A 14,448-nucleotide genomic window follows, 5' to 3' on the forward strand; every position below is an offset into this window, starting at 1 on the left:
CTCGTCGGAGACTTCCAAGGAACGCACTGCTTCGAAAGCGGACTCCCGAAGGCAAGATCGCAACCTTTGCAACTTTTCCACCTTACTAATACGAGGATTGCTGCCGACGATGGTAGAGAAGATCGAGTAAAATTCAGCCCATTCCGAGTATCCACCGCTGAACGTAGGGAGCGGCAAAGGAGGCAGCACTTGAAAACTTTGACCTAAACCTGGGTCAGCCTGCATGGTGGACATTCCGTTGGAAAGGGTGGAGTGGGCAGCAATTCGAGATGAGCGAAGGGTCGTCTCGTGCTCAATTTCCGCCTGCATCGTCGCTACGAGCTCCGAAACAGTCCATCGAAGGTCACTGCTGCAAAATGTCCAAATCCTCAAGCTCCCCGTGGATGGCCTTGAAGTCGCTGAACATGGTGGCTATCTGACCATGTCGCACGTGTAGCATGGCATCGTCCACCTTGGAAATAGGCTGAAGAGCTCCTTGGATCCTCTGTAAGTCCTGGAAAATACCCAGGGTCTTGCACTTTAAAATTGCACTCCGGGTTGGAGTGGGTGCTCCTGTGACGGCGCCGCTGGAGTTCATGATTTATTATATTGAGTTCCGAACAACCGAAATAAATTTTATTTGCTCGCGGCGAACACGATCTGTCCCACTGTGCGCTCAGAACCGTAGCGGAATTGTGGAATGTATATATATATGAAGCTGTGTGCGAGCGAATGCACTTGCGTTGTGGATCGTAAATATGTATGTGTGCTTGTGAACTAACGTTATGTTTATGCCTGTATGTATGTATAATATAATAATATATTATAAGTTGTTTATTATTGTAAATAAACTTATTAGAGACGTATGATAATTCGATAATGATAATTTCACATAACACTGTTTACAAAATTGTTTTGTTTTTGTTTTAGCAATTTGTTTATGTGTATATTAACGATCACGTCGGGGTTCACCAATGTTTGGTCATCGAGAGTTTTCGATGCCGTAAATAAAAATCAGAATTTAATTAATTTCAACGTTATAAAACTTTATTCAGGCCGCATATGAAATTAGGATTTATGTACAATATTTCAAATCCAATTTAGGATGCGAGCGCAGTAAGAAGACGAACGAGAGTGGCGCCAACCTTGCAGAATAGGCTGAGCGGATGCTCGCTAACTATAAGCGCCGAAGTAGCGAAGCCGAGCGGCCGAAAGAGAGTCGGCTTGCGACCAGCAAAACATCAGTTACTTATTAATTGTTGTGTTTAAATTAGTTGCTTGCTGCTTGACCCGACATTTATAATCCAATAAAAACAAGAAAGGAAAGCTAACTTCGGGCGGAGCCGAAGTTGATACACCCTTGCAGTTAAAACCGGAATATAGAATAGAATCTGTACCAAGTTCCAGCTTTCTATCTTCAAAAACACGAAAGTTGGGTCATTTCCGATCGTTCAGTTATATGGCAGCTATAGGATATAGTCGGCCGATCCTTATGAAATTTGGTAGGTTGGATTAACTGACCAAAAATATAATCTGTATTAAATTTCAGCTTTCTATCTTCAAAAACACGAAAGTTGGGTCATTTCCGATCATTCAGTTATATGGCAGCTATAAGATATAGTCGGCCGATCCTTATGAAATTTAGCATGTCGTAATGTTTTGCCAAAAATAGCACTCATGTCAAATTTGAACTCTCTAACTCTAAAAACACCAAAGTTATATCATTTCCGATCAATCAGTTATATGGCAGCTATAGGATATAGTCGGCCGATCCCGACTTCGGTCGTTCCGACTTATATACTGCGTGCAAAGGAAAGAAGGGTGTGTGCAAAGTTTCAAGACGATAGCTTTAAAACTGAGAGACTAGTTCGCGTAGAAACAGACAGACAGACAGACGGACAGACGGACAGACGGACAGACGGACATGCTCATATCAACTCAGGAGGTGATCCTGATCAAGAATATATATACTTTATAGGGTCGGAGATGTCTCCTTCACTGCGTTGCACACTTTTGGACAAAATTATAATACCCTCTGCAAGGGTATAAAAATACAAAATTTTAAAATCATCTTAACATTGCCTCAGTTCGTTGCGGAACCTTATGGCGTTAGCAGTCACACACAACTCCGTATGCATGAAAATTTACAAAAACAAATGGGCAGCGAGAGCAATGGGATGAGCAACACTGGTGTATATTATGATATTCTCTTAAGGATCAACTAACTATATCCGATGTTTGTGATATACCCGTATATCCGGTTATACCTGCAAGGGTATATCAACATCGGCTATATCGGTATATCAACCGCCCGAAGTTAGCTTTCCTTTCTTGTTTCTACGAAAACAAGTTTCTCAGTAATAAAGCCATCGACTTGAAACTTTGCACACACCCTTCTTTTCCATTATAAGTCGGGACGGCCGGAATCGCCCGACTATATCCTATATCTGCCATATAAATGAACGACCGGAAATGGTATTTGGTATATATAAAAATTTGGTTTTTTCAAGATGGAATCTTGGAACTGTTTTTTTTTATTTTGTATTGGAATGAACTGGTTATATTATGATATTCTCTTAAGGATAAGGATATCCGCTATTAACTGCAAGGGTATATTAACTTCGGCTCCGCCCGAAGTTAACTTTCCTTTCTTTTTTTGTTTTTGTTGCAGTTCTTGCCATCAATCACGAGTTAAAAAAGACGGGGATCGAAGTCAAATTTAAAAAAGCGAATATTTCAGCTCTGTCTTCGTCCCTGTGAGCACAGCATCCCGAAAAGTTTCTTACCGGGGTGGTCGTTTCAATTGGGGCGCTAAGATTTTGGTGGCCCTTCCAAAGGGGATACTTTGTACTTTTTCGCGAAAGATTCTGAATGTACCTAAGCTGTGCATTTTCTTTCTGTTGGTGAAGAGCATGGTCGAGTGATCCGGTTCCTCCATCTTCCTCGCTCCTTCCTTCCATATTCGATTTGCTGATTGGATTTGTAGTATTTGGTTCGGTCTACTTCCTTCCCTTATGGAGTATAGATTTGAGCTGCCTCAACGAGTACTTCTTGTAAGGCGATCGTAGTGTAGTCGATGTCCGATTCCATATTAGGCTCCGGGCCAAGTATGTGGGCACTATGTGTTTGTTCGGTTATTTCTGGGCTTTGAAGAAGCGTTAAAAGCACAGGCGAGTGGTCTGATGATAAGTCCGAGACTGCTTTGGCACTTATTAGATTGTGAGGTATGTTTTTCGTCACCGAAAAATCAATAAGGTCTGGGAGCTTGCGTGAATCTGTTGGCCAGTATGTGGGACTTCCAGGGCAAACATAGTCCTGTTTGTTTTTCACATTTTTAATTGCATTGTACAATTGCCTTCCTTTGGGAGTCACTAGACGCATCATGGTGTTTGATGCGTTCTGATTAGAACTCCGGTTCCGCCGTAGGTTTTACCATCCAGATGATCATTGTGGTATTTTGTTTAGCCGCTTATTTGAAAGTTTTATTTGCTTGTAAGATTCGTTTCCACCAGTAGCATAACGTCAATATGGTTTTCGCCCAAGAATTGTGACAATTCTAGTTTATGCATCTAACAATTCTTCTAACAATTAACATCTGCCTAATTATAAATTCCTTATATAAATTATGTCGGGTCAGGCAGCAGCACGGCGTTTAATGTTTATGTTTAAATAATGTTTATATAATGTTTAGTGTAATGGTTAGTGTAATGTTTTTTTATTAGGCTTAAGTTTGTACAAAAGCTTTGTTGATCGCAAGCCGACTCTCTCTCGGCCGCTCGACTCAACAGGGTTTCTAAAGAGAGTTTTAGCTCGGCAATGTCTAGGTCGGGCCGCCCTCTCCACTTTTGAAACCTTTAGCTCGATTAGCTTGTCGGGCCGCCCTGTCTCTGTATTTACTTGAGTCCCTGCATGCACCATAAGCTGGTCTATCTGCGGTTCATCCGGCTTCATCTGCATGCAGGAATAAAAATTAATAAATTAAATATAAATTCGCTTTATTTTAATGGCATTGAAAACCTTCAATGACCAAACAAAATATATAATTTGGTACTCCCGCGCTGTGGTCGGGAGAGTGTGACGTCACACCTGAAAAGAGATCAGCGGGATGCCTGGCTGTGGCCCCGGCAATTCTTCCTTCTCGCTGGGAAGCTATGTTTTTTTTTTTTTAACGTTGCTTTTATTTCTTGAATCTTTTCTTTGCGAGACTAACAAGAGGTGTATCAAATCTTATATTTTTAACTTAACTAACAGTCATATTGACTGATACGGAGTTAGACGGCCCTAAAAATCGATTGCTGGGTTGGGAGGTCGTTGCGTCTAAGGCGGGATACGCTGGAAACCCGAGTCAATCCCAAAGCGAGAAAATTTGGGTGCGAAGACAGTTTTTCTTTGTATGACTCTTTTTGCTTCTGTATTTCGTCTTTCACTGCGAGGATGCCCAGATCCCGGTGGATGTTTTCGTTGCGAACATGTCAAGGTGCCCCTGTGATAGTTCTCAAGATTTTTGATTGTGCGCGCTGTATGATGTCTATGTTGCTGCTCGCGTTTTCCCACAGCTGGGAGCCATACGTCCAGATTGGCTTTAGGACTGAATTGTACAGTAGTAACTTGTAGTCCAGGCACATTGGCGATCGTGAGTTTATGATCCAGTGGAGGCTGCTGGCTTTCAGTTTTAGGTGCATCTTTTTACATTCGATGTGCTTACGCCAGGTAAGTCGTCTATCAAGGTGAACGCCAAGGTACGTTACGTCGTTAGCTTGAGGGATCTGCATATCGTTAAGTAAAAGCGGAGGGCATGTTTGTCTATTAAGAGTAAACGTTATATGTTTACACTTTCGTTCGTTTATTTTAATGCGCCAGTCGGACAGCCACCTTTCCACAATTGTGAGATGATTAGCCAGTTTGGATGTTTTTGGCGTTGGGAATCTGGAGCGACTAAGGAAGCGGTATCGTCGGCGAACGTAAACGTTGTTAGTTGTGCGTTCGTAGGAATTTCCGCAGTATACAAAACTTATGGACACGGGCCGAGTGCGCTTCCTTGGGGAACTCCAGCTTCGATGATGTAGTCGCCCGAAGTAGCTGCGTTGCATCTCACTGAGAATACCCTATTGTAGAGGTATGATTCCAGTAGCTTGTGGGTGTATGTTGGCAAATACGTTTTAATTTTGTGCATGAGCAAAACTTGGTCGAAAGCTTGAGATACGTCGAGGAAAATAGCGCTACAGTATTCTCGTTATTCGAAGGCTGAGCGTATTTCTGATGTTTGGGTGTTCACTTGTTCGATGGTTCCGTGGTTTCTTCGGAAGCCAAATTGGTGTGCCGGAATAATATTGCAAGCTTCCAGATGTGGTATTATGCGATTTAACAAGCATTTTTCAAACAATTTAGACAAACAAGATAGAAGGCTTATTGGTCTGTATGATGACGGAATTGTGTGGTCTTTTCCAGGCTTCGGTATCATTATAATGATGGATTTCTTCCACTTTTTTGGGAAATAGCCAAGATTAATGATTCCATTAAATAATTTGCAGACGACCTCTGTTGCGCATTTTGGAAGTTCGATCAGCATCTTTGGGGTCAATAGGTCACCTTTTTTTTGGTTTAGCCCTCTTATGACTTTTTCGATTTCGTTCGGCCGGAATGAAGGTGCGGCTGGCTGAGAGGAGGACTCTGGCTGAATTTCTGGCAGGAGGAATGAATTTGAGGCTGGGTTTGGCTGGAAGACACTTTGGAGATGTGTGGCGAATGTTTCAGCTCGGTCTTCATCGCTGCGAGCCCAGCATCCCAAAGAGTTTCTTATCGGGGTGGTCGTTTCAATTGGGGCGCTAAGATTTGGGTGGGCCCTCCACAGAAGGTACTTTGTGCTTGTTGGCGAGAGATTCTGGATGTACCTCAGCTGTGCATTTTCTTCCTGTTGGTGAAGAGCCTGGTCGAGTGATCGGGTTGCTTCCTTAAGGCGTTGTTTTGAAGCTGGTGATCTGCTGTTTTGCCAATCACGACGCGTGCTCCTCTTTTCTCGAACGAGCTGTTCGATTTGCTGATTAGATTTGAAGTGTTTGTTTCGGTCTACATCTTTCCTATGAGGAGTAGAGATTTTAGCTGCCGCAACGAGTACTTCTTCCAGGGCGCTCGTAGTGTAGTCGATGTCCGATTCCATGTTAAATTCCGGGGCGAGTTCTATGTGGGCACTCACGTACTTTTTGTATTTTAGCCAGTTGTATTTTAGCCAGTTTAAAGAAGCGTTAGAAGCACAGGCGAGTGGTCTGATGATAAGTCCGAGACTGCTTTGGCACTTATTAGATTGCGAGGTATGTTTTTTGTCACTGCAAAATCAATAAGGTCTGGCAGCTTTCGTGAGTCTGTTGGCCAGTATGTGGGACTTCCAGGGGAAACGTAGTCCAGTTTATTTTTCACATTTTTAATTGCATTGTACAATTGTCTTCCTTTGGGAGTCACTAGACATGATCCCCAGTGCGTATGTTTGGCGTTGTAGTCTCCTGCGGCTATAAATCAATCCCCAAGTGAATTGTAGAAGTCCATTAATTGTCCTTCCGAGATTGAGAAACGAGGAGGGCAGTAAACGGCAGCGATTGAAAGGATTCCGTTGCTTGACTGAATTTGTATCGATGTGGCCTGCAAGAAGTTTGTTGCAAACCTTTTGTGAAAGTGGTGTTTAATGCGTTCTCTGATTAGAACTCCAGTTCCGCCGTGGGCTTTCCCGTCTGGATGATCTGTGCGGTAGATTGTGTAGCCTCTTATTTGAAAGTTGTTGTAAAAGTTGCTTGTAAGATGCGTTTCCACCAGTAGCATAACGTCAATATGGTTTTCGGTCAAGAATTGTGACTATTCCAGTTTATGCCGTGAGACACCATTGGCGTTCCACATTGATATTAGTAGCGCCTGCATAGATTATTTAGACTGTTGTGCTACGAGCAGCTGTATCACCATGTTCTGGTTTTGAACAAGCGTTTGCATGGTCGTTTTCATGAATGACATAAGCTCCATCATACTTTGTTGGAGGGTAAACATCATAGTTTCCGTTTTGCTGTGTGGCTGTTCTGGGGCCTGTTGAGCGCTTGGAGATTTAGGCTGAATTGCAATTTCCCTTCCAGATTGTAGAGCATCGGCATAGGAGAAGCCGTTGGTGGTGTTTAGTGGACCGAATGAGGATCTCGCAGCTTTGGCGAAGAAGACGTCTGGCGTAGTTTTTGACGCAAGGTACACATTTTGTGGATTTTGATTGCACGTTGCGGTCGCTTGACGCATGCGACTCTTCAACTCCGTGTACTTGCCTCCGCAGTTTCCACATTTCTTCACGGTACTTTTCTTATTGTAGTGCTGTAAGCGGAGTTGTGGGCGTCCCTGCAGACTACACAGACAGCCCGAAGTGTGCAGTAAGACCTTGTGTGTCCATACTCTTGACAGTTAGTGCATTGCACTGGACCGTTGCGCTTATGTGGCTCTTCAACAGTGATTTTCCGATGCAAAAGATATTGCAGGTTGTAGATTGGGTGGACTTCGTTCTTCTTCAGCAACCTGCTTTCTGGCTCGAGCTCGACCTTGGCTTTTTATCTTTATTTAGAATGTTAATAACATTCTTGACGTTGAAGCCCTTTTCTTTAAGGGCGGTTTTTATTTCCGCGGCGGTAACATTAGGATCTATTCCCTTTACTACCACTTGTAGGCCCTTACTGCTTTTCAGCTGGTACGTGTAAGCTGGTACCTTGGCTTTTTATCTTTATTTAGAATGTTAATAACATTCTTGACGTTGAAGCCCTTTTCTTTAAGGGCGGTTTTTATTTCCGCGGCGGTAACATTAGGATCTATTCCCTTTACTACCACTTGTAGGCCCTTACTGCTTTTCAGCTGGTACGTGTAATAGTTTTTCTGTACAGTGTCCTGATATGTGGACACGATTCGGAAGTGCTCTTCCGTCTTGGTTTGCACCTTTGTTTCATGGATGCTCCCTTTGATAAGCGGAACAACATGAAAGTTGTCACCATTCCTGATCAACGACGCAATTTTGTTGACCAGGGCACTCGAGCTTTTTTCCCTAATATAGATTGGAGGGGGCTTGGGTTTTTTTGCGGTGTCTTGGGCTGGTTGGTTTTCCTCAACCTCCGCCAGTAGGGCAAATCTGTTAGTAGTGGATCTGTCTGGTTCTTTATCGATATTCAGGACACGGTTAATTTTCGTTTTATTGCCTGTTGGATTACTCTGCGGGCTAAGCTTGCGCTTAATTTGGATGTAGCGATCCATTCCAGTCTGTGTGGCCGTTGCCGCTTTGGCACTTTCCGAGGTTGTTGTTTTTGTACTCGCTGTAGTCGTTGACGTCGCGGTACTTTGAGTTGCAGAGGTTCTTGCTGTTGTTGCAGAAGTTGTAGCGCTGCTAGTTGTTGGTGCGAAATTTGTTTCCGATATTGGAGGGGGGGTTTTACACTGCGAACTCCATGACGCGGGAGTCGGAGCGAGCAGAGCGGGTGAGCAAGACCGTGCCCTTTGGGTTTCAACGGTCAGTAAAGCCGGGTTGCTTATAATCGCCGATTTTTCCACTTCGGTATCGCGGGTTGAAAAGTAAGAGTAGAAGCCATTTCTTTGGTTCACTGAACTTCTACGCTCGTTCTTTTGATCGTTGCTCAATGAGCTCATTGCGTGGCTCTTACTTTTTTTTGAACAATGCACTAGTTTTGGTTTAGCACATAACAACTGTTATAAAAAGCTTGTCTTTTGCTTTTAGTAAATTGTAGTTCAGAGTCTTTTCGCTTATATTGGGTTACCGCAGTTTTTCGATTAGCTGTATTATGGTGCAGTTTTCCCGGAGCTCGGACAAAGCACGTCCGCTCAGTTCGGTAGTTCGTATAAGATTGTTGGATTGTTGGGAAGCTATGTTGTGAGTTATTAACTCCGTTGCTACGGCCCTTAAGGCACAATAACCAATTTAATAAAATGATTTGAGTTTAACGGCTATGCCTCAGTATTGATATAATAGTTCTTTATTTAACGAAGTTCAGCAACAGAGTTAAAGCTAAAAAAAATTCGACTTTATAACGGCCACGCAAATGGTCGAAGCGAGCTCTTGGTCGATCGCCGTTGCTTGGATAGCTTAGTTAAATTATACACACATAGATTTGAAAAAGAGTCATGATGTCATCCCTTTCTATCTATATATTTAAAAACAAGATAGATAGTATTAATATAAGGACGTAAAATTATTATTGTACATTATTATTAATATTGTATATTATATTGTTAATATTTATTATTACTTTATTTTTTGAGTATTTATTTATCACTAAACTCGTATACATATACTTAAAACAAGAAAATGATCAAGAAGCGAATGAGGCAAAGACAGTAGCAGTAGCGGAGGTCGGAGCTGTAGAAGTCGTTAGGCGAATTTGAGTTTGTACTGGAGATAGACTCTCACAATATCGATACTTGCGTGAGTTCAGCCGTAAATCCATTGTGATGTGAAAAGCGATTCCGTACTGAGAGAACCAGATCGAAATCAACGCGTTGGCTACAGATTGTGCTGTGATGTCGACTAAGGGAATAGCTGCGGGCCATATTGAGAAACGATCGATACACATAAAGCAGTTTCGGTTTCCGTTCGATGAAGGATAATGTGTTAAAAATGTGCGTCCCTTGCGGCATATTTCCTCAGAGGCGATTTGGTGTGACGTTGAATTTTGGCTTTTAAACACTAGATGTAAAAGCCATCCGATTTCAGCCACATCCTTCGTCATGCGGTGCCAAACGTAGTGTTGCAAGTGTTGCAATGCAGGGCTTTAACCACGGATTGTCGGAGGAATCTGGGCACGATCGGGCGTATCCGCTTATTGGCGACGTCTCAGTACAATTGCTTGCTTGAGCCCGAAAAAGACAATTTTGTTAGTCAAATGGTATTTTCTGCGTCAGAATTGAGTATCGATTGTAGTACATCATCGTTTTTCTGTTTCAGGGCCATAACGTCGAAAACGATGAGTTTGATGGCGTCGATGCGGGAGAGAAGATCAGCCACGTTGTATTCTTCTCCAAAGATTTGCCGGATATCGGTGCTGAATTGGCTGATAAAATCCAGTTGACGAGCGCGCCGAAGTGATAATTTCTCGCTTTTTTGACTAATGGCGTACATCAGCGGCTTGTGGTCGGTAAAAATTTTAAGTCTTGCACTCCAGTGCAAAATGGCCTGATAGATAGAAGCCAGCTCTCTATCATAGGTGCTGTACTTCTTTTGCGTCGGTGTGAATTTCTTGGAGAAGAAACCCAGTGGTTGTGCCTACCCATTGAGGATCTATCGTGGATCGTACGGAGGTGCGTCTCGAGCTGCACCTCGGGTTGTACCTGAAACGATCAGAATGTCTGTTACAAGTCTGAATGTCTGTTATTCAAAAGGCTGCAATACAAAGACTGAAGTCGTTGGTAACTTCAAATACAAGATCATTGGCTTAGAAAACCACACACGGGACGAAGATAGATATTTAGAAAAATGACAAAGACGACGAACTACTCTATATATATTTACGAAAGTGTTATGCACATAAATTTTTAACTAAAACAAAATTTAAAATATGGACTAACACTGGTGAAAATGGTGAAATCTTTTATTTTAAAATTCTGTGTGAAACTCTTAAATTTTTTGATTGCTTTTTTAAAGACCAAAAAGCATGCAGTATTTTAAACAAGTTTTTGAAAAGTATCCTTTTAATTGTTGCTGCTTATAAGTATATTTTGATTCATTTATTTAAAACAATGGAATAAATTCTTTTTTGTGAGGATATTGGCCTTAGAATCAAAAAAATTTTGGTTAATTTCTGTAAAAGTACACAAATATTTCGATGGAAATTAATTTTCCGGTCCTTTTTTGCCGATCGTAAATGAAAAATTTATTTTTATCGATGGATAAAACGCGATGGCGTTGCTTGGTTTTTTTTCTTTTTGTGATAGTCTTAAAAAGTGTTGCTCATCCTATTGCTCTCGCTGCTCATTTGTTTTTGCATATGCTCATGCATATGGAGTTGTGTGTTACTGCTCACGCCATAAGGTTCCGTTGCTCACGCCATAAACTTCGTTAGTCTCAGCATAAGCAAAACCAATTACAATATTAATTTTTCGTGTTTTCCCTATTCTCCTCAATCGGGCTAATCCGAATGCGTTTTGTGGTTGGAGTGCCGAAAACTTTTCACTGCCAAACATTCATTCTTGTTTTTGTTTCTGCGAAAATGGTCGACCTGAAGCGATGAATGGGCAACACTGGTCTAAAATATAAACTCAAATACCTTATTTTTCACGGTTGGTATCTCTACATAAATCAAATCACGAAATGATATGTGTCGCAAAGGCAGGGTTTATTTCTATATCACGCTTTCAAGAATTTTTGATTTCCATCACATAAACACAGTAAATATCAATCAGAGTCGTATTCACAAAAAACTATGCAAGTTACAACCTCAGCAAGGGGCTCGGAAAATTCCTTCTATTTTGATTGTTCCTTGACAAATCAAGTTAGTGCAAATACTACTAGTATTTGAGTGATCAGCAGTTAAAACAGTGAAAGCAGTTAAGGGGAGCAGAAGGTATTACATTTTTTTTTTTTCATTTTTTATTTTATTTTTTAAATTGAATGCATAATATCTAAAGAATATTGTGTCAAAATTTCAAGTCAATTAAAGCAAAATTGACGAAGTTATTAGTTATTGACGAAGTTGCTTATAAACGTTTTACACTGGATTTTTTTGTGTTTAAAACTTTAAAGCTTTTCCCACAACTCACGTTTTCAAAGTCGGTGCCCGTCATAATTTCAAAACTACTGCACCGATCCTTTTGAAATTTTAAACACTATTTCTGTACATATTTTACGAGGTAACGCTGTCGAGTTTTTTTTTTTGTTCATAATTTTGATTTTGCAATGACAAATTAAACGATTTTTTCCCAAAAAATTGAGTTTTTCACTTCAAAGTCTTCGAAAAAATTAAAAAATTGCAATTTTAAAAAAACCTTTACAGCGTTACCTGGAACAAACTATTATCTAACGAATGAATTTTCATTTTTTGATTACAAATGATCCAGCACCGAGTTATGAGGGGCACCGCAATTCAACTTTTTTGGGCGACACGTCCGGACAATTGCTACCATTGCCATATTTTTAAATATTTTTTTGTAAAAATTGTATTAAACATTCTTCTAATGTCATACTTTAATATACTGTTGGTTGAATATTTAAATTTTAACTGTGTCGTCAGGAAAAAAATCACAAAAACATGGCTTTTTTCGCATGATTTGACCTTACCCTCCCCTTAAAGCTTACTCCGAGCGGAGCCGCAATTGATATACCCCTGCACTTTGGGCCGGATATAATTTTAAGCATCGGATATAGTTGGCCGATCCTTAAGAGAATATCAAAATATAACCAATTTATTACAATTCAAAATCTAAAAAAAATTCCCAAGCTTCCATCTTCAAAAATACCAAAATTGTTTTTTTATACCCTTGCAGAGGGTATTATAATTTTGTCCAAAAGTGTGCAACGCAGTGAAGGAGACATCTCCGACCCTATAAAGTATATATATTCTTGATCAGGATCACCTCCTGAGTTGATATGAGCATGTCCGTCTGTCCGTCTGTCCGTCTGTCCGTCTGTCCGTCTGTCTGTCTGTCCGTCTGTCTGTTTCTACGCAAACTAGTCTCTCAGTTTTAAAGCTATCGTCTTGAAACTTTGCACACACCCTTCTTTCCTTTGCACGCAGTATATAAGTCGGAACGGCCGGGATCGGCCGACTATATCTTATAGCTGCCATATAACTGATTGATCGGAAATGGTATAACTTTGGTGTTTTTAGAGTTAGAGAGTTCAAATTTGACATGAGAGCTATTTTTGGCAAAATAATACGACATGCCAAATTTCATAAGGATCGGCCGACTATATCTTATAGCTGCCATATAACTGAACGATCGGAAATGACCCAACTTTCGTGTTTTTGAAGATAAAAAGCTGAAACTTAATACAGATTCTATTTTTGGCCAGTTGATCCAACCTACCAAATTTCATTAGGATCGGCCGACTATATCTTATAGCTGCCATATAACTGAACGATCGGAAATGGTATTTGGTAGAAATATCAACTTTCGTATTTTTGAAGATAGAAGTTTGGGACTTTTTTTAGATTTTTTATTTTAGTTAATTAGTTTTATTATGATGTAATCATAAGGATCGGCCAACTATATCTGATGTTTGCGATATATATCCGGTTTTAACTGCAAGGGTATATAAACTTCGGCTCCGCCCGAAGTTAGCTTTGCTTTCTTGTTTTTACCAAATATCAAATACCAAATATCGATATATAGTCAGTCGATATCTTTCAACTTTCTATATTCAAAAATACGAAAGTTGGGACATTTCCGATTGTTCCATTTTGTGGCCGCTATAGGATGTTGTCGGCCAATCCTTATGAAATTTGGTGTGTTGTAATATTTTGCCAAAAATCTTGCATCTGGTTTTCTTTCCATTCGGACGTTTACTATTTCGCCCATGTCGCGTTTCGTTTGGACAGTATCTGTTCGGTGCGCGACGATCTGCCGGCGTGTTTACCATACCGCCTGTGTGGATTTTCCTTCGAAGGCTATAAAATTGTTTATAAACATTCCGAACTTAATGTGGCAATGCGATAGCTGCGTCATTGGAAATGATGCACATTCCAAAAAAGACGAGCTAAATCATAAGGTTCTAGATCTAGAATCGCTTTTCGAAATCTTTAAGGCCAAAGTGGATCACGGCCTGGCCAATTCGGCTGCACCCAATGGGGCCGAGGTGCATATTGTTACTCACTTTTATTTTCCTACCAACACTGGGAGTAAAAAGGCTACACTGGAACAGACCCCAATGGCATCAAAGGTGGCTGTCCCGAAAAAGAAGAATTTACCTTCATATTGGTAAATTTGTGACGTCTACGCAACCGAATGCACTGTGCAAGTTAGCGCAGGACTACTGTTGAGTCTAATGAAAAAATCGATGAGTCCTCGTCGGCTATCTTGCAAGCTATGCGTATTGGATACGCCTCCACATGCACCAGTACCAGGAGGGTAATTTCATCATTATCGCCTAGCCGTCCCATACCTATTTGGACCGTATATACACTTTTTTACTTTGCATATTCTGTTTTGCTATTTTTTTCGCTCATTTCTGCGCAATTTTTTAGTTCAGCCGAAAGATTTTTAGTTTGCAATTAAACTCGGCGGCTTAGTGACACATTTTTGATGCAAATTTTTAATTTCATATATTTTCTTTTAATTCATTGAAGAATGGGACGCGAAGAAGAATTATCCGAGTATGAAATAGGCCAAATTGAAGCCTATCAAATCTCTCAGCACCCAAAATTACAGAAATTTGCGGGGTTAAAGCCAGTGTGACAACAGTTGAAGGAGTGATTTCGCGGCTAATCATCTTAAACGAATGAAACTTAAAAAAAAAAA

The 14,448-nt window shown here is 40.8% G+C and overlaps 1 protein-coding gene across 1 annotated transcript in view; it reads left to right on the top strand.

Moving 5' to 3' along the window:
• myo (growth/differentiation factor myoglianin) overlaps positions 1-14,448 on the top strand; it is a 434,902-nt gene that overhangs the window by 186,394 nt on the left and 234,060 nt on the right. The window lies entirely within an intron of this gene.

This window comes from Drosophila bipectinata, chromosome 4 (genome assembly GCF_030179905.1).
Source record: "Drosophila bipectinata strain 14024-0381.07 chromosome 4, DbipHiC1v2, whole genome shotgun sequence".
Lineage (NCBI taxonomy): Eukaryota > Metazoa > Arthropoda > Insecta > Diptera > Drosophilidae > Drosophila > Drosophila bipectinata.